A 22,434-nucleotide genomic window follows, 5' to 3' on the forward strand; every position below is an offset into this window, starting at 1 on the left:
ACAAAGAGATGACTGCCACCTGCAAACCAGGAAATGGGCCCTCACTGGATAATGAATCTGCTGGCAGCTGGATCTTGGACTTCTCAGCCTTCACAACTGTGAGAAATAAATGTTTGTTTAAGCCACCAAGTTTATGGTATGTTTGTTATAGCAGCCTGAACTAAGATAAAATATATCTCAGACTCTATGTTATCCACAACACCTGAACTAGTGTGTCCCTTCCACAGCTTGTCACTATGACCATATGGGGGGGTTTCATAGGACCAACCGAAGGAGGAGGAAGAGGCATGAGCTTGGTTTACAGAAAGGTCAGGCATTACATGAGTATAAACTAAAAATGGATGCTAGCTGCATCACAGACATATCTCAGGGGTAACCTTGAAAGACATTAGGAAGATGAAAAATCTTCCTAATGGGTGAAGCTGTGAGGAGTGCACCTGATTATTTATTTTCCACGACAGAAGAAGTGGCCTCATCCATTGCCCATAAGATATATAAAGAATCATGGGCAATGGCCCTTGACATGGCCATCTAGTCAGGAGTCAGAAAAAAAGAATGGAAGGTTGAAAACAAGAAGGTCCATGTTACAGGTGATGGACATATGAGAATAGGTACAGAGTATAGTGATTTTTGTTAACATCTACTAGAGAGCACTTGCCATAGAAGAGACACCAAGCAACCAAGTAGACAAAATGACTTAGTTGGTGAAATTGGTATGGTGAACACATATATAAGGTGACCATGTTGGCAAAGAGGGGGACTATGGATAGGCCTAGCAGAATAGACTACCACGTATAAGACTGATCTAGTTACTGCTGCCTCTGAATGTTCAACCTGTCAGCAACAGAAACTAGCACTGAGCTCCTGATGTGGCAGTACCCCTCAAGGACACCAGCTGGTTACTTGGTGGCATGTCAAGTATACTGAGCCCCTTTCATATTTGTAGGATCAGTGGTTTATCCTCACAGGGATATATACCTCATTCTAAGTATAACTTGCCTTTCCGCCTCAGCCAGCACCAGAATCCAGGGGCTTACAGAATGCCTGATCCATAGGCCTGGAATCCCATGCAACATAGCATCTAACTAAGGGACTCACTTCACAGTGAAAGAGGTGTGGGAGAGAGAGCAATGGTTAGGGCAGGCTGAGGACCTGCAGTCTTTTAGTACTTCAACTGCCACCAAATTTCGATTCCCGCTTGCCATTAATGGGAGATCAGCAGAGTGAACAGCGGCGGATGCTGCAACGCCACCAGTGCGAGAATAAAGTCACAGGCCCGCATCCAGAGCATGAACTCCGTCCCCAAGAGCGACAAGAAGAAAGCAGTTACTCCGAGACGTGACCTAGATGGAGCAGAAGCACCGGCAGGAGTTGGGGAAGTTCCAAGATAACAGCAACCTCGATTCTGTCGCTGAAGATCTAGCCAAGATGGATCTGGAAAACCAGCCTCCTCGCCTCTTCAAGGCACAGAGAATGCGAGAAAGAAGGGTGGTCCTAAGAGGGATCTTCCAGTCCGAGAAGGAGAGGATCTTCCAGTCCGGGATGCAGCACTTGGCCAGCTTGAGGCGCGAGGAGGAAGAGAAGTTCGTCGTCTTCCTGGTGGCCAGGAATCTGGAGATGAAAGATATCCCGGCCGACCGCCACGTATGTGCCGCGCCATCCAAGACCAGCTGCTGTTCTCCGTGTCCGCGGAGAGCCTGAGCAAGCCGCATCGCCAACTACACGCAGAGGCACATTGACGGCTTGCTGCCCTTCTTCAACAACGCCGGAACCGGCGATGCCTAGGGCGGCGATGACTTCATGAGCTACTGCAACTACACCGTGCTCAGCGCGTCGTGAGGAGGCCAGGGGGAGCTGAGGGCCCTGTCACACCTCCTGCAGCCTCCCATCGAGGCGATCCAAGCCGACTCTCCCGTCGTCGTCATCAGGGAGGAGTCCACGAAGAAGCCCCCCACCCTGGTCCACCTGCACCACACCTGCAACCCCGGGAAGCACCATAACTCCGTGAAGCTGCTCGAGGCCGGCGCCGTCGGGGGCGCGACTCCGCGCCTCTTCCAGGCCCGATGGCGCCGAAAACCTCCTCCATTGCTGTCGCCGTGGCTGTCGTCATCGCCGCCGGCGCCGTTGCCGCGGCCACAACGTCTCCTCAGGAAGCTCCGTTCTCCCCTTCCCCACCATTGCCCTCCCCCCACCCCCCGCCCGCTACCCCTGCTCCCCTGGCGCGCCCTTTGGGTTTTCTCCAGGTTTTTGTTTTTTGCCTTCGTTTTACTCAAAATTGCCTCCGCCTCCCCCACCTTCCTACCTTCTCATTCCTTCGTTGCTTCTTTCACCGGATGGGAGAAGAATTTCGAGGAAAATACCTGCCTTGTACTACACGAGGGGCATAAGTGGGATATGCTCTAACCTCTTCTTGCCCTTCTGGGTCTTCATCTCCCTCACCGACTGAATATTGGTCATGTTGCGAATAACGTAGGGATACAAATAGAAGTTTTGGGTTTCACGTATTATGGGAAAAATAAATTTAGTTGACTAGCTCCAAGTCTTCAGATTTTCCCATGAATATATTGGATTACTCAGGTAAAACTGGAGTTTATGTGATTGAAATGCTTTGTGAGTGCCTTTTGCTGAGTTTTTTTTGAAAAATAATATCATGGTTTGCTTTTTACTTAAACTGGGCTACTCAGGAGATGTCTCCAGTTATGAACAAGAGCTCCATTAGTACTCTGTTTTGTTCTTTTATCAAAACTTGTGTGGTTCCAAATTATTTTTTGTTGCTCAGATGTTTGTTAAATTCTAAATAATGGCATTTGTTAAACTTGTAAGGTAAATGCGTTTATAAATAGAGTAAATTTAGATAAACTGATAGGCTAGATAAGGTTTACTCTAAAGTGAAAGATCTGAACTTAATTTCCGACATGACTTTATTCAAATAGTTGATCCATTTCATCATCTCTACAACTGGTATAAACAAAAATAGAAAATGAATAGGTAGTTTAGCTTACTGTAAGGGGTGAAGATCTGAATCTATTAAGTCTCCTTTAGATTACTACATTCATATCTTTCACACTCCAAACCAGTTGATAACAAGGTAGGTCAGCTACTTGAATAAAGTCATAGCCTTTTATATATCTAAGAATAAAGGAAACTTAAAAATTTTTTAAATGGTATTTGTCTTTTAAATCATGTGGAAAACAAAGTGGAGTTACATATCATTGTTATAATAATACTAGCTTTTATAATTGCCCATATGTTTACCATTACTATTTATTATTTCATATGGCATCAAGTTACTGTCTAGTATCCTTTATTTCAGCCTGCAGGACTCACTTTAGCATTCCTTACAGGGCAGTTCTCAGGTTTTTGGTTTTTTTTGCGTTTTTGGTTTTTTGTTTGTTGGTTGGTTGGTTTGTTTGACAGGGTCTCACTCCGTTGCCCAGCCTGGAGTGCAGTGGCATGATCTTGGCTCATAGCAACCTCCACCTCCAGAGTTCAAGTGATTCTCCTGCCTCAGCCTCCTGAGTAGCTGAGATTACAGTCACGCGCCAACAGGCCCAACTATTTTTTTTTTGTATTTTTAGTAGAGACGGGGTTTCACCGTGTTGGTTAGGCTGCTCTTGACCCCTAACCTCAAATATACACCAGTCTCGGCCTCCTAAAGTGCTGGGTTTACAGGTATGAGCCACTGCACCCAGTCAGTTCTCAGTTTTTGTTTATCTGGGAATGTCTTACTTTTGAAGGACAATTTTTCCAAACATAGTATTATTGGTTGACAGGGTTTTTTCTTTTACCATTTTGAATATATTAGCTCACTGCCTTGTGGCCTTCAAAGTTTCTGATGAGAAATATGCGTTAATGTTATTAAGAATCCCTTTAAAATGTCCATTAAGAATGTTGGGAAAAGGTCTGAGGTTCATTTAGGCTTGCTACTGCCAGTTGGGTGACATCAGGCAAGTCATCTAATCTCTTTAAATCTAATCTCCAGATTTTATACATACATACATATATATATATATATAAATACACTCCTCAAGAAGAGCAACTCTAAGACACATAATTGTCAGATTCACCAAAGTTGAAATGAAGGAAAAAATGTTAAGGGCAGCCAGAGAGAAAGGTTGGGTAACACACAAAGGGAAGCCCATCAGACTAATAGCAGATCTCTCGTCAGAAACCCTACAAGCCAGAAGAGAGTGGGGGCCAATATTCAACATTCTTAAAGAAAAGAATTTTTAACCTAGAATTTCATATCCAGCCAAACTAAGCTTCATAAGTGAAGGAGAAATAAAATCCTTTACAGACAAGCAAATACTGAGAGATTTTGTCACCACCAGGCCTGCCTTACAAGAGCTCCTGAAGGAAGCACTAAACATGGAAAGAAAAACCGATACCAGCCACTGCAAAAACATGCCAAATTGTAAAGACCATCAATGCTATGAAGAAACTGCATCAATTAGTGGCCAAAAATCCAGCTAATATCATAATGACAGGATCAAATTCACACATAATCTATTAGCCTTAAATGTAAATAGGCTAAATCCCCCAATTAAAAGACACAGACTGGCAAATTGGATAAAGAGTCACGACCCATCAGAATTCTATATTCAGGAGACCCATCTCACGTGCAAAGACATACATAGGCTCAAAAGAAAGGGATGGAGGAAGATCTACCAAGCAAATGGAAAGCAAAAAAAAGCAGGGGTTGCAATCCTAGTCTCTGATAAAACATACTTTAAACCAACAAAGATCAAAAGAGACAAAGAAGGCCATTACATTATGGTAAAGGGATCAATTCAAAAAGAAAAGCTAACCTAAATATATATGCACCCAATACAGGAGCACCCAGATTCATAAAGCAAGTCCTTAGAGACCTACAAAGAGACTTAGACTCCTACACAATAATAATGGGAGACTTTAACACCTCACTGTCAATATTAGACAGATCAATGAGACAGAAGGCTAACAAGGGTATCCAGGACATGAACTCAGCTCTGCAACAAACAGACCTAATAGACATCTACAGATCTCTCCACCCCAAAATCAACAGAATATATATTCTTCTCAGCACCACATCACACTTATTCTAAAATTGACCATATAATTGAAAGTAAAGCACTCCTCAACAAATGTAAAAGAAAAGAAATCACAACAAACTGTCTCTCAGACCACAGTGCAATCAAATTAGAACTCAGGATTAAGAAACTCACTCAAAACTGCACAACTACATGGAAACTGAACAACTTACTCCTGAATGACTACTGGGTAAATAACGAAATGAAGGCAGAAATAAAGATGTTCTTTGAAACCAATGAGAACAAAAACACAATGTACCAGACTCTCTGGGACACATTTAAAGCAGTGTGTAGAGGGAAATTTATAGCACTAAATGCTAACGAGAAAGCAGGAAAGATCTAAAATCAAAACCTTAACTTCACAATTAAAAGAACTAGAGAAGCAAGAGCAAACAAATTCAAAAGCTAGCAGAAGACAAGAAATAACGAAGATCAGAGCAGAACTGAAACATAGAGAGACACAAAAACCCCTTCAAAAAATCAATGAATCAAGGAGTTGGTTTTTTGAAAAGATCAACAAAATTGATAGACTGCTAGCAAGACTAACAAGAAAATAGAGAAGAATCAAATAGATGCAATAAAAAATGATAAAGGGGATATCACCACTGATCCCACAGAAATACAAACTACCATCAGAGAATACTATAAACACTTCAGTGCAAATAAACTAGAAAAATCTAAAAGAAATGGCTAAATTCCTGGACACATATACCCTCCCAAGACTAAACCAGGAATAAATTGAATCTCTGAATAGACCAATAACAGGCTCTGAAATCGAGGCAATAATTAATAGCATACCAACCAAAAAAAGTCCAGGACCAGACGGTTCACAGCTGAATTCTACCAGAGGTACAAGGAGGAGCTGGTACCATTCCTTCTGAAACTATTCCAATCAGGTGCGGTGGCTCATGCCTGTAATCCCAGCACTTTGGGAGGCCGAGGCAAGAGGATCACAAGGTCATGAGATCGAGACCATCCTGGCTAACATGGTGAAACCCTATCTCTACTAAAAATACAAAACATTAGCTGCACGAGATGGCAGGTGCCTGTAGTCCCAGCTACTCAGGAGGCTGAGGCAGGAGAATGGTCTGAACCCCTGGGGGTGGAGCCTGCAGTGAGCTGAGATAGCGCCACTGCACTCCAGTCTGGGTGGCAGTGAGACTCCGTCTCAAAAAAAAAAAAAAGAAGAAGAAAAAGAGGAAATACTCCCTAACTCATTTATTAGGCCAACATCATCCTGACACCAAAGCCTGGCAGAGACACAACAAAAAAATAGAATTTTAGACCAATATCCTTGATGAACATCGATGCAAAAATCCTCAATAAAATACTGACAAACCAAATCCAGCAGCACATAGACCAATATCCCTGATGAACATCGATGCAAAAATCCTCAATAAAATACTGGCAAACCAAATCCAGCAGCACATAAAAACCTTATCCACCACGATCAAGTTAGCTTCGTCCCTGGGATGCAAGACTGGTTCAACATATGCAAATGAATAAATGTAACACATCACGTAAATAGAACCAACAATAAAAACCACGTGATTATCTCAATAGATGCAGAAAGGGCTTTTGACAAAATTCAACAGCCCTTCATGCTAAAAACTCTCAATAAACTAGTATTGATGGAACATATCTCAAAATAGTAAGATCTATTTATGACAAACCCACAGCCAATATCATACTCAATGGGCAAACACTGGAAGCATTCCCTTTGAAAACTGGCACAAGACAAAGATGCCCTCTCTCACCACTCCTATTCAATAGAGTGTTGGAAGTTCTGGCCAGGGCAATCAGGCAAGAGAAAGAAATAAAGGGTATTTAATTAGGAAATGAGGAATTCAAATTGTTCCTGTTTGCAGATGACATGATTGTATACTTAGAAACCCCATCATCTCAGTCCAAAATCTCCTTAAGCTGATAAGCAACTTCAGCAAAGTCTCAGGATACAAAATCAATGTGCAAAAATCACAGGCATTCCTATACACCAATAACAGACAAACAGAGAGCCAAATCATGAGTGAATTCCCATTCACAGTTGCTACAAAGAGAATAAAATACCTAGGAATCCAACTTACAAGGGATGTGAAGGACCTTTTCAAGGAGACCTACAAACCACTGCTCAACGAAATAAGAGGACACAAACAAATGGAAGAATGTTCCATGATCAAGGATAGGAAGAATCAATATCATGAAAATGGCCATACTGCGCAAAGTAATTTGTAGATTCAATGCCATCCCCATCAAGCTACCAATGACTTTCTTCACAGAATTGGAAAAAACTACTTTAAATTTCATATGGAACCAAGAAAGAGCCCGCATAGCCAAGACAATCCTAAGCAAAAAGAACAAAGCTGGAAGCATCACGCTACCTGACTTCAAACTATCCTACAAGGCTACAGTAACCAAAACAGCATGGTACTGGTACCAAAACAGAGATATAGACCAATGGAACAGAACAGAGCCCTCAGAAATAATACCACACATCTACAACCATCTGATCTTTGACAAACCTGACAAAAACAAGAAATGGGGAAAGGATTCCCTATTTAATAAATGGTGCTGAGAAAACTGGCTAGCCATATGTAGAAAGCTGAAACTGGATCCCTTGATTATACCTTATACAGTAATTAATTCAAGATGGATTAAAGACTTAAATGTTAGATCTAAAACCATAAAAGCCCTAGAAGAAAATTTAGGCAATACCATTCAGGACATAGGCATTGGCAAGGACTTCATGACTAAAACACCAAAAGCAATGGCAACAAAAGCCAAAATGGACAAACAGGATCTAATTAAAGTAAAGAGCTTCTGTACAGCAAAAGAGACTACCATCAGAGTGAACAGGCAACCTACAGAATGGGAGAAAATTTTTGCAATCTACCTGTCTGACAAAGGGCTAATATTCAGAATCTACAAATAACTCAAACAAAGTTACAAGAAAAAAACAAACAACTCCATCAACAAGTGGGCAAATGATATGAACAGACATTTCACAAAAGAAGACATCTATGCAGCCAACAGTCACATGAAAAAATGCTCATCATCACTGGTCATTAGAGAAATGCAAATCAAAACCACAGTGAGATACTATGTCATGCCAGTTAGAATGGCAATCATTAAAAAGTAGGAAACAACAGATGCTGGGAGGATGTGGAGAAATAGGAACACTTTTACACTGCTGGTGGGAGTGTAAATTAGTTCAACCATTGTGGAAGACAGTGTGGCTATTCTTCAAGGATCTAGAACCAGAATTACCATTTCACCCAGCAATCCCATTACTGGATATATACCCAAAGGATTATAAATCATGCTACTATAAAGACACATACACATGTATGTTTATTGCCACACTATTTACAATAGCAAGACCTGGAGCCAACCCAAATGTCCATCAATGATAGACTGGATTAAGAAAATGTGGCACATATACACCATGGAATACTATGCAGTCATAAAAAAGGATGAGCTCATGTCCCTTGCAGGGACATGGATGAAGCTGGAAACCAACATTCTCAGCAAACTATCACAAGGACAGAAAACCAAGCACCGCATGTTCTCACTCATAGGTGGGAACTGAACAATGAGATCACTTGGACACAGGGCGGGGAACATCACACACTGGGGCCTGTCAGGGGTGGGGGGCTGGGGGAGGGATAGCATTAGGAGAAATACCTAATGTAAATGATGAGTTGATGGGTGCAGCAAACCAACATGGCACATGTATACCTATGTATCAAACCTGCACATTGTGCACATGTACCCTAGAACTTAAAGTATAATAATAATAAAAAAGAATGTGAAAAAACAAAACAAAAAGAGAAATTACTTTAAATGTAAACTGATTAAACTGTCCAATCAAAAGACAGAAATTGGCAGAATGGACTTAAAAAACATGACCAAAGTATATGTTGAATATAAGAGACTCAGTTTAGATCCAAATGCACAAATAGGTTGAAAGTGAAGTAAGGGAAAAAGATATTTTCTTTCCATATACCATGCAACTAGTAACTAAGAGAGATTAAGGGTGACTACACTAATCTCAGACAAAATAGAATTTAAATCCAAAAAACTTACAGTAACAAAGACAGACATCATTCATCAATGAAAGCTTCAATACAGCAAAAGATATAGCAATTACAAACATGTTTGTACCCAATAATAGATCATCAAAATATGAAGAAAACATCAACAAAATCGAAAGGAGAAATAGACAGTTCCACAATAATAGCTGGATATTTCAATACCCCACCCTCAGTATTGATAGAACACCCTGACAGAAGGCCATGGTGGCTTATGCCTGTAATCCTAGCAGCTTGTGAGGCTGAGGCAGGTGGATCACCTGAGGTCAGGAGTTTGAGACCAGTCTGGCCAACATGATGAAACCCCATCTCTACTAAAAATACAAAAATTAGTCAGGAGTGGTGGCGCATGCCTGTAATCCCAGCTACCCGGGAGGTTGAGGCAGGAGAATTGCTGGAGCCCAGGAGGCAGAGACTGCAGTGAGCCGAGATTGTGCCACTGCACTCCAGCCTGTGGAATGGAGCGAGACACTGTCTCAAAAAAGAAAAAAAAAAAAAAAGAACACCCTGACAGAACATAAGTAAAGAAATAGAGGACTTGAACAACACAATAATCCAACTAGATCTAACACATATACAGAACACTCTACTTAACAACACAGAATACATATTCTTAAGTGCAAATAGGATATTTTCCAAGGCAGACCACATGGGACAAATTAAGTCTCAATAGGTTTAAAAAGATAGATATCATACAAAGTATCTTCTCTGATGTCAACAGCGCAAAATTAGAAATCAATAATGAAAGATAAACTGTAAAATTTACAAATTTGTGGAAATTAAACAAAATACTCTTAACCACTGGATCAAAGACTAAATTATAAGGGAAATACAAAATACTAAGAGACAAATGACAATAAAAATAACACACCAAAACTTATAGGACACAGGGAAAACAGTGCTAAGGAAAAAAAAGTATAGCTATAAATGCTCACATTAAAAAACAAGAAAGATCTCAAATCAACAACCTAACTTTACAATTTAAGGAACTAGAAAAAGAACAAAGTAAACCCAAAGCCAGCAGAAGAAACGAAATAATAAAGATAAGGGCAGAGTTAAATGAAGTAGAGAGTAAAAAAAATAGAGAACAATCAATGAAACCAATAGGTTCTTTGAAAAGATCAACCAAATTGACAAATCTTTAGCTAGTAATCAAGAGAGATTAACAGTGACTATGCTAATATGAGACAAAATAGTCTAAGAAAAAAGAGAAGACTCAAATTCTCAAATGACTAAAATCAGAAATAAAGTGGAAATGTTACTACTAATTCCATAGAAACAAAAAGGAATACTTTTAGCAATTATATGCCAACAAACTGAAAAGCCTATAAAATGGACATATTACTAGAAATACAAACCCTATCACCACTAAGACACAAAGAAGTAAAAAATCTGAATAGACCTATAACTAGTTAGTAGATTAAATCAGTAATTAAATATACCTCAACAAAGAAAAACCCTGAACCTGATAGGTTCACTGGTAAATTTTACCAAACATTTAAAGATGGACTAACAGCAATCATTCTCAAACATTTCCAAAAAAATTGAAGAGAAAGAAACACTCTCTACACATTTTATGAGGCCAACATTTCCTTAATACCAAAGCCAGAAAATTACATACAAGAAAGCAATAGATCAATATCCCTTGTGAATATTGATACAAAAATCCTCTATAAAATACTAGCAAACCAAATTCAGCAGCATGTGAAAAGGATTATTCATCAAGTGGGATTTATTCCTGGAATGCAAGGATGGCTTAAAATATGAAAATTGATCGAAGTATTACACCACATTAACAGCATGAAAGGGAAAAAACCTGATCATCTCAATTGATGCAGAAAAATTATTTGACAAAAATTAACACTCTTTTATGACAAAAACACTCAAAAAATAGGAACAGAATAGAGCTACCTCAAAATGATAAAAGTCACATATGAAAAACCCACAGCAAATATCATATTTAGTGATAAAACACTGAAAGCTTTTCCTCTAAAAGCAGGAAGAAGGCAAGGATGCTTAATTTCACCATTTCTATTCAACATGGTACTGAAATTCCTAGCCACAGCAATCAGATAAGAAAAAGAAATAAAGCATCCAAATGGAAAAGAAGAACTAAAATGATCTCTGTTTGCAAATAATATGGTCTTATATGTAGAAAACAAAAAATTCCACAAAAATATTAGAATTAAGAAATTCGGCAAAATAACAGGATAAAAAGTAAACATACATCAGTTGCATTTCTATTTACTAACAATGAAAAATCTAAAAAAAAAGGTAAGAAAACAGTTCCAGTTACAATAGCACTAAAAAGAATAAAGACAGGAATTAACCAAGGATAAGGAGGTTGTACACTGAAAACTACAAAAACTTTCTAAAGTAAATTAAAGAAAATATAAATAAGTGGAAAGCATAAATAAATCTAGAAATTTAATATTGTTCATATGTAACTACTACCTAAAGTGATCTACAGATTTAATGCAATCTTCGTCAATATCCTAATGACTTATTTTTTGCAGAAATAGAAAAACCCATTCTGAAATTCAAATGGAATCTCAAGTGACCCCAAATAGCCAAACAATCTTGCAAAAAAAGAATAAAGAATACGTCCTGGTTTCAAAACTTACTACAAAGCTACAGGAATCAAAACAGTGGGGCATAAAAACAGACATATAGACCAATGGAATAGAATAGACAGTTCCAAAACAATCATTGCATATATTGTCAGATAATTTTAGACAAGGGTGTCAAGACCATTCAATAGGGAAAAGACAGTCTTTTTAAAGAAGTGGGGCTGGGAAAACTGGATATATCCACATCCAAAAGAATGAAGCTGGATCCTTATCTAACATCATATACAAAAATTAATTCAAGGCCGGGCGCGGTGGCTCACGCTTGTAATCCCAGTACTTTGGGAGGCCAAGGCGGGTGGATCATGAGGTCAGGAAATGGAGACCACGGTGAAACCCCGTCTCTACTAAAAATACAAAAAATTAGCCAGGCATGGTGGCAGGCGCCTGTAGTCCCAGCTACTCGGAGAGGCTGAGGCAGGAGAATGGTGTGAACCTGGGAGGCAGAGCTAGCAGTGAGCCGAGATCGCGCCACTGGACTCCAGCCTGGGTGACAGAGTGAGACTCCGTCTCAAAAAAAAAAAAAAAAATTAATTCAAAATGGATCCACCAGCTAATGTAAGACCTAAAACTGGAAAACTGTTAGAAAACACAGGGCAAGAGTTTCACAACATTGGATCTGGCAATTATTTCTTGGATATGACACCAAAGGCACAGGCAATAACAATAACAAAAAGACAAATTGGGAGGCTGAGGCAGGCGGATCACCTGAGGTCAGGAGTTCAAGACCAGCTTGGCCAACATGGTGAAACCCCATCTCTACTAAACGTACAAAAAAATTAGCTGGGCACAGTGGTGCATGCCTATAATCCCAGCTACTCAGGAGGCTGGGGCAGGAGAAACGCTTGAACCCAGGAGGCAGATGTTGCAGTGAATGAAGATCACACCACTGCACTCCAGCCTGGGTGACAGAGCAAGACTCTGTCTCAAAAAAAAAAAAAAAGAGAAATTGAATTTCATGGCCAGGTGTGGTGCTTATGCCTGTAATGACAGTGCTTTTGGAGGCCACATTGCAAGGATCACTTGAGCCCAGGAGTTCAAGACTAGCTTGGGCAACATTGCAAGCCCCTATCCTGGTATAAGAAAAAATAAAAATTGAACTTCATGAAAATGTAAAAACTTCATGCATCAATAGACAACTATCAACAGAGTAAAAAGACAACCAAAAGGAAAAATATTTACAAATCATCTATTTCATAAGAAATTAATATCCAGAATATATAGAGAACTCCTAAAACTCAACAACCAAAAAACCCAAGCAATTTAATTCCAAAATGAGCAAAGAACTTAGACATTTCTCCAAACTAGATATATAAATGGCCAATAAGTCCATGAAGAGATGCTCAACAACACAAATCATTAGAAATACCTATTAAAACCATAAAGAAATACCACCTCATACCTGTTAGGATGGCTGATATAAAAATGAACAGAAAATAAGTGTTGGTGAGAATGTGAAGAAATTGGAACCCTTATGTTTTGTTGGTGGGAAAGTAAAATGGTACAGCTGCTTTGGAAAACAGTATGGCAGTGTCTCAAGAAATTAAAAATAGAATTATCATATAATTTAGCAATTCCACTTCTTGGTATATACCCCAAATAATTGAAAGCAGGAGCTTGAAGAGGTATTTGTATGCTCATGTTGATAGCAGCATTATTCACAATAGCCAAGTGGTAAAAACAACCCAAATGTCCATGGATGGATGAATAAACAAAATGTGGCATAAACAAGCAGTGGAATATTATTTAATCTTAAAGAAGAAGGAAATTCTGACACGATACAATATGGATGAACCTTGAAGACGTTATGCTAAGTGAAATAAGCCAGTCACACAAGGAGAAACATTGTGATTTCACTTACACTAGGTACGTGGAGTAGTCAAATTTATACAGGCAGAAAGTAGAATGGTAGTTGGCAGGTTCTGGGTGGAGGGGAATGAGAAATTATTGTTTAATGAGTACAGAGTTTTGCAAGATGAAGAGTTCTGGAGATGGATGATGGTGATATTTGCACAACAGTATGCATGTATTTAATGCCACTGAACCATACACTTAAAAATGGTTATGATGATAATTTTTATATTATGAGTATTTACCACAAATAAAAATAATTTTTAAAAACCCTGTTGTTCTAAAACAATGTTCTTTTTCTGGAGAAAGTACTTATTAGTTCAAAACAATGTACATGTCAGTTCTCTGCTTCATATAATCTTTTGTTTTCAGTGGAAGAAAATATGTTGGAAATATTTATGCCCCCTAGTTTCCTCCTCTCCCCAAATAATAAATGATAGGAGGGTGGTGTAATCTTGTCTTTTCTACTTGGGTGATCTAATTTTGGTTTAAACACGTGTTAGTAGGTGTACTTTTTTTCTGTTTTTAGATTCCATTTGAAAGAAAACATTTCTCTCCTTCACTAGTACACTCCAGCTACATTCTTTATGGCCTATTCTTTGTTGAGTGAGACTCTCTAAAATTAATGCCTACTCTTTATTGATTTCCCACCTGTGGCAGACATTTTGCAAACATTATCTTTCACTTTTTGAATAACCTTCAAATTAACTATTGTTACCCCCAGTTTTCAGGTAATGAAATGTAGATAGTAAGTAGTAAGCTCAGGATTTGAATGCAGGTCTAGCTCTAGAACCTTGAAAAGTTGACTGCATAAATCTTTACCTAAAAGTTAAAACAAAGCCACAGCCAGACAGACACTCAATCACCCCATCCATTCTCTTTTGAACAGAGGAAAGTTATCTCTATTTAATACATATGAGTTTCAGTTTGCAAAATGGGCAACAAATCTTCATAGTTTTATAAGTGAGTAATTTGTAAATCCCTGAAGAAATGGTTTGTACCAGATGATCTTTAAGGATTTATGATGTATATGTCAAAAATAGATTATGTGGATTGTAAATAGATTGTATGGATTGACAGATTTTCACAAATTGAACACACCTGTTTAATCAGCACCTAGATTAAGAAACAGAACATTGCCAATACCCTCCAAACACCCTTATGCCCCTAGCTGCTATATCTCCACTTTCAATAGCAATTGATTATTTTCACCTAAATGTTATTTACTTACTATTATGGACATTTAGTTTCCAGTTTTACTATTATGAACAGTGTTGTTATAAACATTCTTGTTCATGTCTTTTGGTGACACACACACATATTTCTGCTGAGTATAAAACTATGAGTAGAATTAATTGCTGGATCACACTATATCCATGTGCTCAGCTGATATGGTTTGGCTCTGTGTCCCCACCCAAATCTCACCTTAAATTGTAGCTTCTGTAATTCCCATGTGTTGTGGGAGGGACCCGGTGGGAGATGATTTGAATCACGGAGGTGGTTTCCCCCATATTGTTCTCGTGGTAGTGAATAAGTCTAATGAGATCTGAGATGGTTTTATCAGGGGTTTCCACTTTTGCATCTTCCTCATTTTTCTCTTGCTGCCACCATATCAGAAGTGCCTTTCGCCTCCCACATGATTCTGAGGCCTCCCCAGCCATGTGGAACTGTAAGTCCAATTAAACTTTTTCTTCCCAGCCTTGGGTATGTCATTATCAGCAGTGTGAAAACGAACTAATACAGTAAATTGGTACCACTAGAGTGGGGTGTTGCTGAAAAGATACCCAAAAATGTGGACGCAACTTTGGAACTGGGTAACGGGAAGAGGTTGGAACAGTTTGGAGGACTCGGAAGAAGACAGGAAAATGTGGGAAAGTTTGGAACCTCCTAGGATTTATTGAATGGCTTTGACAAAAATGCTGATTATGATATGGACAATGAAATTCAGGCTGAGGTGGTCTCAGATGGAGACGAGAAACTTGTTGGGTACTGGAGCAAAGGTGACTTGTTATGTTTTAGCAAAGAGACTGGCAGCATTTTGTCCCTTCCCTGGAGATTTGTGGAACTTTGAACTTGAGAGAGATGATTTAGGGTATCTGGCAGAAGAAGTTTCTAAGCAGCAAAGCATTCAAGAGGTGACTTGAGTGCTGTTAAAGGCATTTAGTTTTAAAAGGGAAACAGAGCATAAAAGTTTGGAAAATTTGCAGCCTGACAATGTGATAGAAAACAAAATCCCATTTTCTGAGGAGTAATTCAAGCCAGCTGCAGAATTTGCATAAGTAACAAGAAACCCAATGTTAATCCCCAAGGCCATCGGGAAAATGTCTCCAGAGCATGTCAGAGGTCTTCACGGCAGCCCTTCCCATCACAGGCCTGGAGACCTAGGAGTAAAAAGTGGTTTCATGGGCCAGACCCAGAGTCCCCAATCTGTGTGTAGCCTAGGAACTTGGTGCCCTGTGTCCTAGCCACTCCAGCCATGGCTAAAAGGGGTCAACGTAGAGCTTGGGCCATGGCTTCAGAGGGTGGAAGCCCCAAAGTGGCAGCTTTGACATGGTGTTGAGCCTGCGGGTACACAGAAGTGAAGAATTGAGGTTTGGGAACCTCCACCTAGATTTCAGAAGATGTATGGAAACGCCTGGATGCCCAGGCAGAATTTTGCTGCAGGGGCGGGGCTCTCATGGAAAACCTCCACCAGGGCAGTGGGGAAGGCAAATGTGGGGTGGGAACCCCCACACAGAGTCCCTAACTGGGACACTGCCTAGTGGAGCTGTGAGAAGAGGGCCACCGTCCTCCAGACCCCAGAATGGTAGATCCACTGACAGCTCGCACTGTGCACCTGGAAAAGCCACAGACACTCAACACCAGCCTGTGAAAGCAGCCAAGAGGGAGGCTGTACCCTGCAAAACCACAGAGGTGGAGCTGCCCAAGACCATGGGAATATACCTCTTGTATTAGCATGACCTGGATGTGAGACCTGGAATCAAAGGAGATTCATTCTGGAGCTTTAAAATTTGACTGCCCTGCAGGATTTTGGACTTGCATGGGCCCTGTAACCCCTATGTTTTGGCCAATTTCTCCCCTTTGGAATGGCTGTTATTTACCCAATGCCTGTACCCCCATTGTATCTAGGAAGTAACTAGTTTGCTTTTGATTTTACAAGTTCATAGGCAGAAGGGACTTGCCTTGTCTCAGATAAGACTTTGGACTGTGGACTTTTGGCTTAATGCTGAAATGAGTTAAGACTTTGGGGGACTGTTGGGAAGGCATGCTTGGTTTTGAAATGTGAAGACATGAGATTTGAAGGGGCCAGGGGCGGAATGATAAGGTTTGGCTCTGTGTCCCCACCCAAATCTCATCTGGAATTGTACTCCCATCATTCCCACATGTTACAGGAGGGACTGAGTGGGAGATAATTTGAATCATGGGGGTGGCTTCCCCCATACTGTTCTCATGGTAGTGAATAGGTCTCATGAGATCTGATGGTTTTATCAGGGGTTTCTGCTTTTGCCTCTTCCTCATTTTTGTCTTGCTGCCACCATGTAAAAAGTGCCTTTTGCCTCCCACCATGATTCTGAGGCCTCCCCAGCCATGTGGAACTGTAAGTCCAATTAAACCTCTTTTTCTTCCCAGTTATCAGCAGCATGAAAATGAACTAATACATCAGCTTTAGTAAATATGGCAAGTTTTCCAAAGTATACATTAAATTTTTTTTACAAAGCATTAAGTAAAATACTGACAGCCAATAGAAGAATAGGTAAAAGACTTGACAAAAAGGATCCCAAGTAATAAGAATAGCACAACTTTTGAAAATTGTAAGTCTTTTTAACCTTAACATTCTCTGATGCAAAGAGGAAAAAAGTTATTCTATAAGTATATTTAAAATGTTTGTCTCAAGCTAGCCAATTCTCTATTATATGTTCTACAAAACAATTGTTTAAAATTTATGAAATAAATAGATACATCAATGGTTATGTTTTATCTGTAGCATAGTTGTTCGGAAGTTGAAAATACATGTATTATTTTTCATTAAAGTCCATATTTTTAAAAAGCTTATTTACTTCACTTAAATTTAGAAAACAAAATATTTTAAAATTTCCAAAGTGATAATATCTGGTTAAATTGTCTTCAATTTATTCAATTAATAATTAATAATCAAGTTGAAAGCAAACCAATAAAAGGGATATTCAGATAGATTTAACAATTATCTTGAGTCCACTACTTAAAAATAAATAAAACCAAATTTTTATAAATATATAAATTTTTTTACAAATTACAGATAAATGGAATACACACACACAAAATCCATAATCACCTAACCTAGCTCTTCCTTTGTAGTTTTTATTTTAGTGTTTGGAAGGAACGTTTAGTGTTTAGTTCTAAATTATTGCAATGCAAGACTGCGATACAGGTTAGGCTGTTATCTTGAATGTAAAGAAGTGATGATGAATGCATTGAAAAATAAGCAGTGAAAAAATGCAAGGCAGTTGCAGGAATAAAGCTCCATGTGCTCTTGACCTCACATGTGTACAAATTAATTTAGCAAAATAATAAAAGAACTATAATGTTAATGTGGCCTGGATTTTAAGAAAAATGCTAATTTTATTCTCTTTTCTGAGAGTGCAAAGGATAGAGAAAAAAAGTGAGAAGAAATAATTCTGTGACTAAAGAGATTATAAATGGAAAATATGGTCTAAATCTCAGGTATTTTAAGAGCAAAAAGCATGTTGATAGAGAAAGAGAGAGAGAGAAAGAGGGAGAGAGAGAGAGAGTCCTTACGTTAGTAAGGTCAGCCTTACATTAGTGTATTCTTGCTGAATCTTTGATTGACATACCAGATGTTCATCACTGGCACACTTTACTTCTATTATGCCCTCTGGTTTTGTTTGTTTTCTATTTGTGTTTTTACGGAATCCATTCTCTTGTGATAAATGTGGAAATTTTGGTTGTTTTAATTTTATGATTGTACCCGCCATTATCTTTGAATTCCTCTAACTGGAACATTATTAAACTTGTCTCTTATAAGTGCCGTACTCTCATTTGTCATTGTACTACTAAAGGACCTTAATCTTTTGGTATTTGAGGAAGTCTTTCTTGGAAGGACCTTTTAGGAACATGCATTTCACTGATGGATTTGACTGGGACTTTGGGAATATAATGGTTTTATGTTAATCTTGCCCATTAATGTTTTATGTCTTAAGACTGGAGACTTGGCTCCTCCTCCTGAAATTTTTAGCCCTATTTCCTATAAAGACTCGTAGCTAGCTTGATTTGGGGTCTGCAATAAGTACGAGATTTGGTCACATCTTTTCTCTCTCTTGCTATTGGGAGCTGATTTTTCTTAGTCTTCCATTAAACACACTTTTATTTCCAGAATTAAAGACAAATAGATAATCTCATCGCTATTTGCAAATATTGGTAGTATTTGCATATGCAACGGTTTAAAGAGAATTCTTGGAAACCAGCACAGTAGAAGTAAGAGCAATACAACAAAGCTACAGGAAGAAATGTTGGGCTTTGTATAGAGAGTTAGCGTTCACAGTTTTCTAAACCTGCCTCTGGGAGGCAGTAGGGTGTAGAGGTTGAGTATGGCTTCCCATTGACTTCAAATCCAATATAACCACTCGCCTGTTGTGTGATCTGTGCCTTGGTTTATTCTGTGAAATAGGTATAATAGTAAAGGCTCCCCCATTGGGTTTTTGTGGGGATTAAATGAGATACTTCCTGCCGGGCACTTACAATTCTGTCTGGTACAGAATAAACGTTCAATAAAAGTTAGCTTTATTATTATGGAATAGGCTGTCTGCTTTTGTATGTTCTCCATCTTTAGAGGAATTTAAGCAGAGGTGAAATAATAAATTGGTGGAGATTTTATAGTTAAGATTTAAGCATTGGATAGCTCCTTCAGCCCCTCAGATTTGTGTTTCTATTATTTTGGTTCCAGTGAATATCAAGGTATCTTTCATATATGACAATGGTGGTATTAACCTGTATAACATGCTTTTTTTTGGTAGTTCAATTCCAATGATACAGTCTCCTGTAGTCAATCTGGGACCTCAGAGTACGACAAAGAAAACCACTGCTTAAGTCCAGTCTACATGCTGACCTTATGAAGCAAACCAGCTATAGATGACAGAGACCTAAACAGATAGACTGTGAATTCAATTTGAGGAAAACACTGCAGAACAGTTCTTTTGATAATTTACAATCTTTCCTATCTGATGGCAAAAATTAAAAGGGGTTATAATATTCATTGTTGGTAAGACATAAATGGGAAAATGGACAGTGTAATATATTGTTAGTGGGTACATAAATTGCAAACATTTTGGAAAGAAAGCTGTCAATGTCTATTATAATTTTAAATATATATTCTCTTTGACCTGCCAACTCCACTTTTAAATGGCTTTTCCTATATGTGTGTATATATGTGTATATACATACATATATACATACATATATACACACATACATATATATACACACATATATATACATATATACATATCATTATTTAGGGCCTCATTAAGAAACCTCTATTGTGGCATTAATTATGGTAGTAAAAATATGGAAACAATATAATTATGTATTAATAGGGCAATATTTAAATGCAGTAAGCTCTTACAATGGAATATTATTAAGTGACTGTTTAAAAAAATGATTTAGATTTCTATCTATTGACATGAGAGGTCTGTGATATACTGCTAAGTGAATAAAGCAAGTTCCAGCATAATATTTATAGTGTATTTGATGTTTGAAACAGCAAACAAACAAACAAAAACTTCAAACTGCCTTTGCATGCTTTTATATGTAAAGGGAGAAGTGAGGGTGGTCACCAGGTCGATGACCTTGGTTACCTCAGTGTTGGGGCTAAAAGAGAATCAGTGTTTTCTATATATATTTTTGCATGTTTTTACATGCAATAAATGAAATTTTTTGGAATGAAAAACTAGAAGGAAATAATTTTATTTAAAGAACTTAATAATTACAAAAATGTGCCTACTATAATACATGCACAATAGGAACATACATTTCACTGATGGATTTTACTGGGACTTTGCAAATATAATGGTATTATGTTAATCTTTCCCATTAATGTTTTACGTCTTAAGGCTGGAGACTTGATTCCATCTCCTGAAATTTCTGGCACAATGCAAATTTCTTGAGAAAAATAATCCCACTCTCCCTTCCTGTCCTTATTATTATTCCTTTTTCTTCTGCCTTGTCTATAACTTTCTTCCTTATGCTTTTTCATTCCCACTTCCCCTCAAAAAAATAAAGTATTTTTGTGAAAATGGAAACATATTACCAGTCAAAATGTTTTACAAGTCTGAAAATGATACAAAAAAGCAGTTCATTTTTTTCTCTTTTTCACCTGAAACTCTAAAAATATTTTGTAAAAAACTATTTTTAGGTAGAATACAGGCCCTCCGACTCATATATGGTAAAGTTCTGCCATTTCTAGTGACATAGAGCTTCCTAGATCATGCTGTTCAGAAAGAACACAAAAACCAAATGCCTTCTACCCTTCTTTCCTCCCTCCATCCCTCTCTCCCTCCTTCCTTCCTTCCTTCCTTCCTTCCTTCCTTCCTTCCTTCCTTCCTTCCTCCTTCCTTACTTTCTTCCCTCCTTCCTTCCTTTTTGATAAATATTAGGAGCAGCAGCAGTATTTCTTCTTGTGGTAAGCAATAATGGCATGTGCTCTGAAAGAAAACTAGAATATTTTGACTCTGACTTTATGTGGACAAGGGCAAAAAAAAAAGAATAAAATACATTAATTAATCGAAATTCATTAAAAAGAGGCAAATATAACCAAGATTTTTTCATGTAGTAGTAACAATTAACTGTTATTAAACATTCATATAAACTAATTGAAATTTCTTTTCCTAAAATGGTATATCTTTAAGGTTTTAAAAAATTATGTAAACTCTGTAGTTGAACAAATTATATCATTTCTGAAGGATTTGATTTCTGGGTGAACCTTTTTAGGGTTGTTATTGTCTTCCATTACTTTTCTTTTTCTGTTTTATTCTTTTTTTTTTTTTTTTTTTTTTGACTTGAAGTCTCATTCTGTCACCCAGGCTGGAGTACACTGGCAGGATCTCAGCTCACTTCAACCTCTGCCTCCCAGGTTCAAGTGATTCTCCTGCCTCAACCTCATGAGTAGCTGGGACTACAGGCATGTGCCCACACCCCACTAATTTTTGTATTTTTAGTAGAGATGAGGCTTTGCCGTGTTAACCAGGCTGATCTCGAACTCCTGACCTCCAGTGATCTGCCCCCCTTGACCTCCTAAAGTGCTGGGATTACAGGCGTGAGCCTCCGCTCCTGGCCATGTCTTCCATTACTTTTCTGAGTTCTATTTTTGTTCTTTTTTTTATTACCTTAAAATCTTTACTGTAGAAATACAAAAGCATACAGAAAAAATGTAATGAGTCCCCATGTATCATAGCAATTCTTGTTTCATCTACAGCCCATCTATCTTCTAAATATATTTTGTAGCAGACACCAAACACCGTAAAAGTTTTAGTACTTATGCCTACAAGATATGAACTCTTTTAAAACATAATCACAATACTGTAAGTGTACCTAAACAAAGAGGGATATTTTCTTAATATCAACAAATAGGTACTGTTAAAATTCCTAATTGTCTCTTAAATGCCATAATTTTTTATAGTGTTTAATGTATAAATTTCTTCTTAGTACACTGTTTTCTGCTTTGAAATTTATTTGTTGAATAAACTGAGTTCTTTTTACTTCGGCTCTAGAGACTGATCAGATTTAGATTAGTTTGTTTTTTCTTGC

Source organism: Nomascus leucogenys, chromosome 9, assembly GCF_006542625.1.
Source record: "Nomascus leucogenys isolate Asia chromosome 9, Asia_NLE_v1, whole genome shotgun sequence".
NCBI classification, from domain to species: domain Eukaryota; kingdom Metazoa; phylum Chordata; class Mammalia; order Primates; family Hylobatidae; genus Nomascus; species Nomascus leucogenys.